Raw genomic sequence first — 13,222 nt, forward strand, 5'->3', positions numbered from 1 at the left:
TACAATGACAAGGAGCAGGACTGATATCAGGTGCTGTCTGGGCTTTACATGCCTATTCACAGTATGTGCCCTTTTGTGTGTTATTTTTTTTTTTCCATGTGACATTTCATTTATTACACATAACTTCATAATTAATTTCATTTCCTTTATATGCATGAATTGTTTTGATTGTCACTGGGATCTAATGTAAATTTTAAGTCAACAGCACCAAACAGTGAAGTTTTTTTAACCTGTTGCATACATAAAAAGTCATGGCTATAGCTATTTTCATTGAATACATTCATTCATTCATTTATTTTCTTTTCAGCTTAGTCCCTTTATTAATCCAGGGTCGCCACAGCAGAATGAACCGCAAACTTATCCAGCAGGTTTTTATGCAGCGAATGCTCAACCCATCTCTGGGAAACATTCACACACACTCATTCACTATGGACAATTTAGCCTACCTAATTCACCTGCACCGCACGTCTTTGGACTGTGGGGGAAACCGGAGCACCCAGAGGAAACCCCCACAAACGCAGGGAGAACATGCAAACTCCACACAGAAATGCCAACTGACCCAGCCAAGGCTCGAACCAGTGACCCAGCAACCTTCTTGCTGTGAGGCGGCAGCACTACCAACTGCGCCACTGCGTTGGCTTTTCATTGAATACTACACTGTAAAAAAGTAATTCTGCAGTTTAGGTTTTTTGCAACATGATTTTGTACGTTGAAACAACAGCATTGGTAATTCAACTTAACCTGGTAAGTTTTCTCTGTCTCAACTAGTCTGTAATAGTGTTTGTCGAATCAACTTAAAAACATATGCTGAACCAGAATCTTTAAGTTGCACCCCATACATATAATCCAGCAGGTGGCGCAATATGCACCATTAAGTCAGTTTGCCAACTGACAGTTAACATCAGAAGAAGTTAGACACATGGGATATTTTTTATCAGATTTTTAAATTGTTTAATTATCAAATTTGGTAAGTAATGCTTCTTCAATTTTGTGTTTTAACTTGTAAAATGACATTAATGAACTGATTGTCACCGTATTGTTCCCAGAATAAATGTTTCTAAAGCAGATCAGACTTTTGTTAATACATGTGGAGTTTGGCTACATTTATAAAGCTTAGTTAAGTTTGTTTTAGGTTTGAATTTGCAATATTTCAATTATGTATATATATATATATATATATATATATATATATATATATATATATATATATATATATATATATATATATATATATATATATATATATATATATAGAAAAGTTTTTTTCTAATTACCTGACTAATCACTACAGGTATTTTATATAGATTTTAGTGGATCTCCTTTTTATATAAAGTAGAAAACATTTTGGGAAAAAATAATAAAAGTAATTATTTTAAATATACTTTTCCCATTTTAAAGGTTGTTCCCAGCAAAAAAAAATGGTCTGGCTTATTAAAGGTGAGCTATTACCAGTATTTCTATTCATAAATGTACAATAGTCAAATATTTAAGACCTAATATTTACAGTATTTTAACCAAATGTGATTTTCTTATTCTAAAGGTTGCAGCACACTCCCAGAGGCCAGACTGACTTACACCAGGTGAGATTTTTTTTAAACGACTCTCTTTTTTATGGTTACAGTAGACTAATGTTTAAGAGAAAAAAAGGCCATATATATTCTGTCATATGCATACAGTAAACAAATATTTAAGCAACAGTAGACAAATAATTTTGAAAGATTTCAGTAAATTTATATTTAGAGACTACTCTGATCTTGATTGTGTACACTATTTATTAAATATGTTTTGGCTTTATTTTTTATTTTCTTCACAGAATCACAGAATTATCACAGAACATCTGTTTTTGATAGATTAAGTGGAGGTGCACGTTAATCAACCAATCAACAAATTGTCATAAGACACCATAAGTTCAAGCAATGTCATCATGCAAGTAATGATTTGTAGGTAAATAAGATTTGGTGAACATGTTGTGTGTATGTCTTTCAGCTGTAGTGTTTTAGATTTTGTAACGTAAAGAAAAAAAGTAAATAATTTTTAATGTTTGGCATTTTTTTATACAGCACAGATTCTGAAGAAAAAAGAAGAAGAATTCAGAAACTGTTGATGAACATTGCAGCAAATATCTGCAGTGCAAGAGTAATCTCATTAAAAATACATGAAAATAAAGATGTTTGATTAGTTTTTAGAATCTTCCATGTTCCGGGGTCATTAATCCCCCCACACCAAAAAAAAAAGCCTGTGTTAGTTGTGCATTTTACAGTTTTACTTTTTTTTTTTTTACTTTTACTTAGAAACAAATACTTAATATGCAAAAATACTTTGTAAAGACAATTATATTGGAAGTACATAATGTGTAATTGCTAAATTGGGAGTAAAGATCTTGTAATATATTTTGTTGTCTGTTCTGTTTGTAATTGAGTAAATTGCTAGATAAAGTTCAGTAAACTTGAAAATGCAGGTTGACGTATTTAAACTAAACTTGGCAAGTTTTGCTAACTTGATAATGTAAGTTAATCTATTAAAACTAAACTTTGTAAGTCCAGTTCACTTGAAATAAGTAGTTGGGTCAATTATTTAACTCTGTTAACTTAACATTTTAAATTGAGAAAACTTAAATAATTAAGTCAATACAATTGAACTGAGTCAATGCAACAAGATGACTTAACTAAGTTAAGCTGAGTGAACAATTAATTTTTACAGTGTATTCCATGGAGAAGAAACGTGTGAAAGAAATTCCCTTTGGTTTTACACAGGCCAATAAAAACATATCATTACAAGATTAGATTGACATGAGGGTGAGTAAATAATGACAGTTTTCATTTTTGCTTGGGGTGAACTATCCCTTTAATAAAAAGTTAAAAAGCCATGTGGAATGAGATGAAGTCCTGACTGTTAGTTGTGCAAGAGTTTTTGTGTGTGCGCGCATGTGTGTTTGTGTGTGTGCCTATAGGGCTAGAGCCGTAGGACTACTGAGTAAAGGACAAGGTCTTGCAGGGAAACACAGGGTGAGAGATGACTCAATCAGCCAAAAGCACCTGCTCCTGCTACTACTCAAGACTCAGACCTATTAATACAACCACACACACACACATGCACACACAAACACACACACACACATAATCCTACTTTTTTCAGTTAGACTGTCATATTCAATCACATCTCAACAATCCCAGCTAGTTTGTGGGGGTTTTGTATATGAAATGTTGTTTCTTGTATTGTTCTTTCAGCAACTTGTAGGGTCATGATTTATTTATTTTTATCCTGTGAGTTTAGCTTTTTTTACAAGTGTGATTAATGCAATTGGTTTTAGAATTCCACACCGCCCGCAGATGCTTTTCCGACAGGAAGACATGGAGTAATAAAATTATGCCGTAGTCTGTATAATGCTGGAACTTGAAATCAATCTTTCATGCAAAATATCGCTTGTTGTTTTCCTTTCCACAGTCAGCTGAGAAAATCAGCTGGCATTTAAGTGAAGTGAAATGTCAAGGTTATTCAAATGTTTTTCTCTTCTCCGTGAATCACCCGTGTCGTGCCCGCTGCTGTTGGGTCAGGAACATCTGTATTGTGTTTATCATAAATATATAAATTAATTAAGGATTCAAACCATTCATACGATCCATATTTAATATTCTGCTAACACTGCAACGGCTTTGAAATTTGAAATGAGATACAAACTGGAGCTGCTCGAAAGCTTCATAAACAAGTCTGGAAACTGTACTCTGGTGAACTGTGGAGTTCTACTCAGGATTTGCAAATGCCACGAGATGCCAATCATTTTGAAATTGTGAGATGGTCATTCATACTGTTCACTAAGAAAGAAAATTAAATTGGTACAGATGAATGTGAAGGTGTATGACACTAGTTAATTCAATGTACTGACATCAATCAGGTGGAGACTGATTGTACTGATGAGAATTTACACTTGCAGATGACTTTTTTGGTGCAGAAAATTACTATTGAATACTCATGAAGGTAACAATTGAACCACTGAAGTCATTTAGAATGTGTTGTGATAAATTTTGATACATTCTGATGAATGTGAAGGTGTATGACGATTGTTAATTTAATGTATTACAATTGACATCAATTAGGTGGAGACTGACTGTACTGTCGAGAATTTACACTTAAAAAGGACTTTTTTGGTGCACAAAAATTTACAATTGAATACTTTTCAAGTAACAATTGAACCCCTGAAGTCACTAGGAATATGTTTTGATAATGTTTATGGTTCCTTTTCTGGAATTTGAAAATCTCAGGAACATTGCTGTCAGTGGAGGAGGATAGAGCCCATTGATTTCATCTAAAACATCTTATCCCTAAAATCATGGGGCTAAAATCATGCAACTGAACTCGGCATAAGATGATGTAGATGAAATCAATGCACCAACAGGCTTTAAATCGCCAACAAATTCCTGAAATCACAAGTAAATGGGTGCTCATTTACGCGAGTAACAATCACACAGTATGAACCAACAAAGATGCGATCTGAGAGAATATATGACTTGACTTCACGTTGTTTCCATGTCACTTCTTGCATATGTTTGGTTGTGAGACGTAGTTTGGACAGTTGTTGGCGATTCATCCTATTGTAAATTCATGCAGTGTGAAACCCCCTGTCGCCATCTTGCAATCTAAACAAAGCAACAACAAAACGCTACCCCAGATAATCTTGCAGTGTGAAAACATCTGTGACACAGCTACTTTGAAAATCATTCAGTCTGAACTAAGCATAAATTTAAGTTCCGAAGATGAACGTAGATCAAAGGGGTTTGGAAAGACATAAGGGTGAGTTCTTAATGACAGACATTTCATTCTGGGTGAACTAACCCTTTAAAAAAATGTCTTCCTTCTGAACACAAAAGAAGATAACTGTAAGTATGTTGGAAACCATTAGTCATTGAATTTGTTTGGTTTGTAATGATTTAACGGTGAATACATTTATATTGGGCGAGGCAGTTGCACAGTAGGTAGTGCTGTCGCCTCACAGCAAGAAGGTCGCTGGTTCGAACCTCGGCTCACTTGGCGTTTCTGTGTGGAGTTTGCATGTTCTCCCTGCCTTCGTGTGGGTTTCCTCTGGGTTTTCTGGTTTCCCCCACAGTCCAAAGACATGCGTTACAGGTGAATTGGGTGGGCTAAATTGTCCATAGTGTATAAGTGTGTGTGTGGATGTTTCCCAGAGATGGGCTGCGGCTGGAAGGGCATCCGCTGCGTAAAAACTTGCTAGATAAGTTGGTGGTTCATTCCACTGTGGCGACCCCGGATTAATAAAAGGACTAAGCTGACAAGAAAATGAATGAATGAATACATTTGTATTTTTGGGGGGTGTGAACAATCTATGGCAACAACAATGCCTCTATATACACAAAAAAAAAAAAAATGTCTGCAAAATTGTTGTTGTTGTTTAACAAAATTAAATGTTGTTGAATTTAAGCAAACAAATTAAATTTAGTAATGTTCAACCTAATTTGTTTCTTTAAATTACAGCTACTTTAAAAAAATGTAGTAAATTCAAGGAATCATCTTTGAACTATTTTTTCATTGTATTTATATCAGACTCAACTTTATTATTCCGTTTAGGGAAACTAAAATTGCAGCAAGGTGCCATAACACAAGCCAATTTCCATAAAACCAAATTTTTATCATGAAACATACAATAAATCAATTTTGAGATGCTTTTCCATTCCTGCTGGACTTCAATACTTATATAGTCCTTTATTTAAATGATATGTAAATAATGAACAGACTCCATCTATGACATTTAAACACCCACAAGTTAAATGCACACAAAAACATTTTCAAATCAATTCTCCAAAGCTCCAGCATTCTGTAATTTTGACTAGGCAGTGATATATTTGTGTTTCCTTCCATATAAGAACATAGCTGTTTTGAACAGAACATTTGTATCATTGTACTGGCAGCGCTGGAAGATTGCCTTGTCTTGTTGATGTGATATTTCCATATTAAACCTGGAGTTTAACTGAGAGCTTTGAAAACCTGCTTGCTCATGAGCTCCTGGCAGTCCCGCGGGATACAAACAGGACGTTTATTCACTTTTAGACCTGCACGATGCCCTGCTCGTTTGCCCCGTTGCACTTCTTTCAGTGAGGGCAACAGACTGTTAATTAAGAAAATGTTTACAGCTCTTCGCATTAATTACATGCTTGCCACAGAAAGTCAATGAGATTCGTGCTTGGCTTTTCTCTAAAGGTGAGTATTAATAATGTTTTATACTCTGCTAATTATGCTAAACCTTTACTTGGGTGCCAGATTCTCTCATTACTCCGATGAGGTGTTAAACTACACAATGGGATAAAACAGTTGAATGAAACTTTATATTAAATTCTGCACAATTGTTTATGTTGAATTGATACAGATTTGTATATTTTTAAGCCACAATGAATGTTACAATTTTAAAAACAAAACTCGTTAGATGAACAGAAACTAAAATGTCTTTCTTCAATCTGTCAAAATAAAAGTTCATTTTTCTCGTTAACACTGCAGCTTTATGCTTATTTCATGCGGCGCCATTAAAAAAAAAAATAAATAAATAAATCGAGGATGCGGTGGGGAGAAACCCGAAATTAGAGGATCAGCACTGTAAACATCGCAACAACATGCTGTGGACTACAGACCTCCAGCTGTTGCTGCTATTTTAAAATGCAGATATGGTGTGAACATCACTTTAACATCATTCAGTAAGTTTAATTTAAACAATTAAAAGCATATTAGGCATCAAACAAAATCATATTCTTTTTAAGTGTAATACGCTTAAGTGTCCTCCTTGGCTTCTGTTCATGGCACCTGGTAAATACTGTGCGGACAGTACCCTGCTTCAGCCTATTTGACCCAGTGAGCGATAAAACAATGCAGTCCTCTGTAGCACACCCTCATGTTGTCTGTAATAGTGTTATCACAGTACTGAAATTCAATAAAAAATGTAGATTTCCTGATAACATTTAAGTGCTGTTTAGCGCGTTCTTTAACACCCGCTGATTTGCCATAGTATTCACCGGTGCTCAACAAAAATGTCTGTGTATGGCTGTGAAAGTCATCAGTTCACCCCTCTTCACTGAGTGCAAACACAGATACACGGACACTGGAACATTTAAGTCATGAAGATCAGTCAATTCATCAGCGGATCGCTCGACTGTGTTTGCACTAGGTAAACATTGATAAAGTGCAGTGAACTTATGACCTTCACGGCCAATCACAGTTATTTTTGTTGAGCACTAATGAATGTTATGGCATATCAGCACTGTTTAAGAACACACTCGATAGCACTTAAATGTTAGAAGGAAATTGACTTTTTAAATTTTTTTTAGTACTAATAAAGTGAAAGAATCAGTTCATTAACTTGAGTTTGATAAATATGGAACCAGATTAGTCTCAAAAGAAATTAACGCAAAAGACAAGATGTACACATGCGTAGACAAATTCACGTGCATAAAACCAAATTCACGTGCATAAAATATTTATTTATATTCACAAAAAAATTCACGTGCACAAAATAAAAATACATTTTCATAAAATATGTTTCACAAATGCAAAACACCATATGCAAATGTATGTGTACAAAAAGTTTTGAATGTTGTGAGTTCATCCTGAATGAGAATGTGCAAATCCTCTTTCACTTACGACTCCCCCTGGATACGTGTGTGTGTATTTTTGAGACTTTCCTGCCAGAGTCAGGACTACTCGTACCTTTCAGCCAATCAGATGAGAGCTGTATTCAATGAAACCAACTCTGTGCTTCTTTTGCGCAGACTGTTTCTCTCCAGCATGGCGAGCGGAGAAAGCAGCAGTCGCACTTTTTTTTACATTTATTTGTTTATTTGACCATATCCTCACTGTTTTTATCCATTATTTTGCCGCAGCTCCGCTTTTCTTATTTATGGTCTCGCAGCCCTATGAGCAACATGTATCCTGCAGGGTAATGATAAGTATCATTCCGGCCGTTCCCGTATTGCCGTGCCATTGTGGTCCAGTGGTCAGCACGTTGGGTTACCATGCCCTTAGACTTGTGTTGCCTAAGATGCTACCTTTTTTTTTTTTTTTCATTTTTTATTGTTAAGACATATAAAACTGTAAGGTTGTTGAACATTTGAAGTTCTAAATCAGATGTTTTTTTGAAAAAGACGTGATAGTGTCATTAGAAAATGAATGAAACTGAATGAAACTGAAAAAAAAGACATCATCAAGATCATCAACAAGATCTTTATTTTTTTTTCAGTCCATCACGTCTTTTTCAAGAAAACAGCTGCTTTAGAACTTCAAATGTTCAACAACCTTACAGTTTTATATGTCTTAACAAAAAATATATATATAGCATCTTAGATGAGGTTCGAACACGGAACGAAGGGCATGGTAACCCAACATGCTGACCACTGGACCACAATGGCACTGTAATACTTGTGTGCCCGGAAAGATACTTATCATTACCCTGCAGGATACATGTTGCTCATAGGGCTACAAGACAATAAATAAGAAAAGCGGAGCTGCGGCAAAATAATGGATAAAAAGAGTGAGGATATGGTAAAATAAACAAATAAATGTAAAAAAAAGTGCGACTGCTGCTTTCTCCGCTCACCATGCTGGAGAGAAACAGTCTGCGCAAAAAAAACGCAGAGTTGGTTTCATTGAATACAGCTCTCATCTGATTGGCTGAAGGGTACGAGTAGTCCTGACACTGGCAGGAAAGTCTCAAAAATACACACACACGTATCCAGGGGGAGTCGTACGTGAAAGAGGATTTGCACATTCTCATTCAGGATGAACTCACAAGTTTTAAACATTCAAAACTTTTTGTACACTCTTATACATTTGCAAATGGTGTTTTGCTTGTGTGAAACGTATTTTATGAAAATGTATTTTTATTTTGTGCACGTGAATTTTTTTGTGTGAATATAAATAAATATTTTACGCACGTGAATTTGGTTTTATGCATGCGAATTTGGCTACGTATGTGTACATTGTGTCTTTTGTGTGAATTTCTTTTGAAACTAATCTGGTTCCATAGATAAATGGCACCTAAAATGTTTACTAACCGGTGCCGAATTCCCTTAACTTACCTGAAAATGAATAACTGTATAGAAACTATCCAATTGAATGAATGGAAACTTTCCAATGAATGGACCTTCCGGTCACTTGGAAAGTGGGTTTCTTCCCACCGCAGCCTTGCTTTCACTTTTAAAATGGTGGCTGTGTTAAGTGCACTTATATAACAACAACAACAACAACAACAACAGCAACAACAACAACAACAACAACAACAACAACAACAACAACAATGATAATAATAATAATAATAATAATAATAATAATAATAATAATAACAACCTTGGAAATAAAATGAAATTTAAGAAAAAAATCTAAACATTATGGGGTTCCAATTATTACACTTTGGTTAAACTCTTAAGTTGATGTTAAGTTCTTGAATTTATTTGAATAAGACAAGCTTTTTGTTTACTAATCTTAAAGGATTATAAGACATTACAAAATGATTAAATAACAGGAAGCAGATAAAAAGGAATTTATACAGATCGGTGCATTAACAAAAACAAATAAATAAAAATGGCCTGCAATTTAAAAACACCCCTGCATGTCCTTGCTTTACTGCACCCTGTGTTTTGTTGCAGCGATTATTTTCCTTACAACTTCCCCCCACCCTTCCATTATACTTTACAATTGCAGTATATAACAAACAGGTATGTGGTCATAGAAGCGATGGAGGATAAGTGTAGAGAAGTGCTGCAGCTCCTGTTTTCTCTGCAGGCTGTGCCTGAGGCAGATGAATTGCCTGCTGTAGTGGTTACTAAATTGTCCACAGATGGTTTAAAGGACATTGGGCATCCAGTTATCTCACCAGTTTATTTCTGTTTTCATTCAATCTCGGATGTGACACAATGTTTATGGCCAGTACTTGGACGGATGAACAAACTGAACATCTCATGTCAGTGCTAAACACCGTTATTACCGGTTACCAACCTTAACAAGTGCACCCTGGTATCTACAATTTACTGAAAGCAATTTGTGACAGTGTTAATAACAGAACTGTCATTGGTGTAACCTGCAACCCAAGGCTGCCACTCAGGCAATACTTACCTGTATAAAAAAATCACAGCTTACATTTGTCATACATAACTTCTCAATAGCATCATACTGTGCAGTGCCTTTTGCTAATATTTGCACTCAAAAAATGTTTAAACATGATCTTATGCTAAAACCCCTGCCCATTTCCCCACCCCACTTTTAAAGGTGCAGTATGAAAGTTTGACACCAAATGGTTGAACTAGGTATTGCACACTAGGTATTGCAAGTTTAGATTGTCAGATTGACGACATCAACAGCCTGACTTCAGTGTCTAAAGGCTGATTTAAGTCGTGATTTCTTAATTAAAACCAACTGTATATGATAGAATAAATATTTTTTATATTAAAAGTTTTTGTTCTAACCAACACTTATACTTTATATTTTAGAAGCGGCATCTATTTCTTGCAAGACGACAAACAAGAAGACAAACTGACAATGATCACCTCAGCTGCACCTCATGTGCTTTATTTAGTGGTAAATGCTAATAATGTGAGTTTGAATGCCTTTTTACAAGACATTTATTGGCACACGACTGAAAGCAGCAGCAGATATTTCACCTTAAATTAAAAAAAAAAAAAAAAAACATTTAAAATTGAACTTCAGAACTGTGACTCAAACACATATAAGAGACTTAGGCCCAATCCCAATTCTCCCCCTTAGCCCTTCCCCTTACCCCTTCCCCTTGTTTTGCTCGTGCCCGTAAAGGGGTAGAGGTGTCCCAATTCTCTTTAGCTTAAAGGCGTAGGGCTAAGGGCAAGGGGTATACACCCCTTCAAACAAAGACTTTTCAGGACCACACTTGAAACCAAGGGTTAGGACAATTTCCCAGAATACACTAGCTCCAGCCACAAATTAATACTTTTGTCATTATTATGAATTTTTACAACAAACAAACACATGTTTTAATATATTCATAACCGCATTCATGTTTTATCGTCATGCTTAAAAGAAAAAAAAAAAAAAAACGCTAAAATAAAAACTTCTAAAATTCCCTAACTCCTGTATTGCAGTCCCACAACTTTCTGACATCCGATGACACTGGAATACCCTGTCAGAATATTCTAGTGGCTGTCAATGAGCTTTTTACAGTGTCTGCTATAATGTTAATGCTGTTTTTGTTTGTTTACATTGATAAGTATGGCCACTGTGTTAAATGCACAGTATTACGATCTTATTGCCACATTAGATCATTATGATAAACATAATAAATACCTTCAGTGATTTCCTGAAGATAAATACCAAAGAATAACACAACTCAACAACACAATTCTTAGGGGTAAAATTTGAAGCCCTTCCCCTTAATCCTCAGTTGTAAGGGCCAAGGGGTAGGGCTACAAACATAGAATTGGGATTGGGCCTTAATAATGTTAAAGAGGTTTAATGTGTATTAATTAGATCATAAACCTTACCACATTGTTAAAGTGCAGTAAGTGCACTATTCTGTGCTTATGAATGGCTGTATTTACATTTCTGTTGTGTTTCGTCTGGTGCAAACAGCCAAACTGCTTATCACTGCAAATCTCATCACGTAGCGTGTTGTTAGGACACAGGGTTACAATGTAAACTGCTCACCTAATGTTTTTGCTCGTAATATTTATATTAATTGCTAATTAATGACCACGTGTGTAGAGTGCTGAAGTTTGCCCTGCTTTTTAAAGAAACTTATTTGGTGCATCAATCTTGTCAATGCTAATATTGATAAAAGGTAATGATTCGCACTCATTAAGTCATTGCTTTTTTTTTTTAACATTCTTCGGGTGATTAAAAGACACAAATGTTTTAACACAATATCTTCCTCAGTGTGTGACACAATTCTTTCACACCTCCCTTTTATCCCATATCCACAATGCGTCATTAGTTAGACGGCCACTCTCATTTTCATTTCATTATTCCACGATTAACCACATAAGGACTATTTACCTTCATATTTCAAACATTATTTCACAGAGAAATAGCATATCAATTAATATCATTTGCCAAATGTACATCATCACTTCAACACACATAACTAATCACACAAGAAATATTTACTCTCACCTTCAAAAACATTATTTCACTGGAAAACAGTATATTTACATCAATACAATGAAATTCCGACAATCCAAAACATAAAAAAATACATTTGTTATATTGTGTCAATCATCTAGACGGCTACTCTATGTTTGCTAACAGTCTCTTTTTCATTTCAGTATATCATGTTCAACCACACGAAAAATACCTTTACCTTCAAAAACATTATTTTATTTCCCAGAGATGGGTTGCAGCTGGAAGGGCATCCGCTGCTTTAAAATGTGCTGGATAAGTTGGCGGTTCATTCTGCTGTGGCGACCCCATATTAATAAAGGGACTAAGCCGACAAGAAAATGAATTAATGAATGAATGAACATTTTTTTATAGGAAAATAGCACATCAATTGTCATCATTCCCTTATTCATGTCTATGTCAATAGAGTGAAATTCAGACAGTTCAAAGACATTAAAAACCCATTTTCATCTCATTATTTGTGTCACTACAACTTTAAAAACAATTCCTAATATTATAGCTAAAATATATATATATATATATATATATATATATATATATATATATATATATATATATATATATATATATATATTTATTTAAATATAATACAATTTTACATAAAAAAGTTAAATCGCTCCAAAATACTTTGAACATATCATCACAAACACGTGTGGTGACCGTATTTTGGACCATTTCTATTCCCTGTTCCGGGACGCCTACAAATCCCTCCCCCGCCAACCGTTTGGCAAATCAGATCACTCTTCTGTTCTACTCTTGCCTGCTTACAGGCAGAAACTGAAACGGGAACCACCCACCCTCAGGACGTTTCAGAGCTGGACGGACCAATCTGTCACGGTTGCAGGTTTGTGCGCTCCGGGGTGTATGTTTGGTCACGTGGGTTTGTTTTGTTTTGGTTGTCCACGTGTATTTGTTTTGGTCTCGTGCTATGACTGTACTTAGCTGTTTTGATTAGCTCACCAGCTGAGGCTCATTTTCGTGCCTATATCTGTCAGGGAACAGAACGGACACAAGTGCAGGTCTTTCTCAAAATTTATTAGTAACAAAAAATGACCCAATTGGGCTTAAGCACAGGGAGAAAAAATCT

General features: G+C 35.2%; 1 long non-coding RNA gene across 1 annotated transcript; it reads left to right on the forward strand.

Annotated features, from left to right (window-relative positions):
• The first annotated feature begins 878 nt into the window (after window positions 1-878).
• On the forward strand, window positions 879-2,855 carry LOC141380701 (uncharacterized). Its single transcript, XR_012399380.1, has 5 exons — window positions 879-967; window positions 1,399-1,437; window positions 1,541-1,580; window positions 1,814-1,944; window positions 2,061-2,855. It is a non-coding gene; the product is annotated as an uncharacterized lncRNA (long non-coding RNA).
• The last annotated feature ends 10,367 nt before the right edge of the window (window positions 2,856-13,222 follow it).

Source organism: Danio rerio, chromosome 24, assembly GCF_049306965.1.
Source record: "Danio rerio strain Tuebingen ecotype United States chromosome 24, GRCz12tu, whole genome shotgun sequence".
Classification (NCBI taxonomy): Eukaryota; Metazoa; Chordata; class Actinopteri; order Cypriniformes; family Danionidae; genus Danio; species Danio rerio.